This window comes from Lathyrus oleraceus, chromosome 1 (genome assembly GCF_024323335.1).
Source record: "Lathyrus oleraceus cultivar Zhongwan6 chromosome 1, CAAS_Psat_ZW6_1.0, whole genome shotgun sequence".
Lineage (NCBI taxonomy): Eukaryota > Viridiplantae > Streptophyta > Magnoliopsida > Fabales > Fabaceae > Lathyrus > Lathyrus oleraceus.
In genome coordinates, this window is record NC_066579.1 from 185,703,135 (window position 1) to 185,705,133 (window position 1,999).

The window sequence follows — 1,999 nt, forward strand, 5'->3', positions numbered from 1 at the left end:
TTAATTTCACACAAATTTAGTAATATTTTCCTTGATCTCTTATTGTGTTAAGCATTATTAAAGGTAACGATATCAAGGATCATAGTGGTTAACGATTGATTTAGATAGAGGTTGATGATCTATATCTTAAGTAATTCCATTCGGTTTCACGCATATCCGATCTTTCCATTAACTGATCGTTTAGACGATTACAATCTAAGGTGCTTCCGCAACCGTTGAAAACATTTTTAAAAAGCGCTAAATTTCAAAATTGATCTATTCAACCCCCTTTCTAGATCGGTACTATCGTCTAACATGTTGGACTAGTAATTTATGATGAAAGTATAAGTCTCTTCCTTATTCAAAATAGTAACTTCCACCTCCGGTGAAGTTAAAGCATGAAAAGTTGAATCCTCGACAGTTGCAGAGGGGACAGGTGCAGAGCCGACTGCGCGGTCACTAATAGCATTGTCACCAAAAAGGAGAGCATCGAAGGAAAATTCATCAAATGAAGTTTCTATATTAAGAGAACCGCTAGTGAACCTCTCAGACTCATAACTATTAGAAACATTTATAATGATTGGGGCAAAATGGCTATTGTCATACCCCAAAATTTGCCCATTAATATTTCAAGACATTTTGCAAGGCATTCCGACTCATATATAACACTGATCTTGAAGAAACAAAGGCCCAGCTCCCGGATGGCCCAATCCAGAAAATGGCCCAAACTGGCCTGTTCGCTACGCGCTCGCCTAGCGAAGCTGACAGACAACAAAAATTTCGGGCTTCATTTTGAGCCCCAAAAAAAAAAAAAAAAAAAAAAAAAACGAGAAACGAAAAAAAAAAAAAAAGAGAAAAGAGAAATTTTTTTTTAATTAATTAAATAATTAAAATAAATAAATAAATAAAATATAACAAATTATTTTGGACTTGGGTCTCCCTCATTCCAAGCCCATTACCCACGAAATTAGTCTATAAATACTGAAGTTTCAGTAGGGGAGTCACACTTGGAGTTTACACTGGAGAAAGAAGGAAGAGAAGCAAAACACTCTGAGGTTTCCTTGGAACAAAACCTTGAGGAAAAAGAAAGAGAGAGAACAGAGAAGGACGGATAGAAACTTTGGCATAGGAACCCTGCCTACCCGGAGAATTCAGAGTAAAGAAACCCTGAAGGCAGCCCATCTGCACCGAAGCCATCGCCGTCCAATTCCCGCTGCCTAACTTATTCCGATACTACAAGTGGTCAATCCCTTCAACCTTGAATTGGCAAACAGGTTTGCGTATCTCTATTGTTTATACTTTCAATTGGCCATATCTACATATATAATGCATCATGATTAAATGTTGATATATAATTTGCTTTCGTATGGGAATTTAAATATGCCTGAATACCCTGAATGTTTGACCATGTTATTCCTGTGGTAAAATGCCATAAAATTCAAAGTTCCTAACATGGGGCTGTTTTCAAATTCAAAATCCGTGGCCTTCGCTAGGCGAGGCAGAGGCGAACGAGACAGTACCTGATTCTTCTAGTCTGTTTTTTTTATGTTTTTATCATAGCCATGCATTATTCATCCTATCCTATTTATTGTTGTGATATTTCTCCGGTGTAATCTTCGATTGCACCCTGATTTGGTGTTCTGACATGTTTCTTTTTTTTGAGTTTCGTAAAGGTTCACATATCCCAGGAAAAGGTTATTGGCTAGGTATTCCACTTTATTTGTGGGATACCCTTGTGGAGTTTCACCCTAAATTAATTTTTTAATGTATTAATTTCTAATGTATTAATTTTTTAATATATTATTTTTAATAATTTTAATGTGGAGTTTCATCCTAATTATATAATTAATTGTAAAACTTTGCCTTTGAATAAGTGATCTTGGACCTCTCTTTGTTGCCTTACGATTACGATATTACGGTCATGTCCCGCGAACGTGGGGATACCCTTAGCAAAGACCCTTCGGTTAAATCATCATAAAATAAATTATAGTCCCTCGGATGTTGCCTTCGAATATACAAC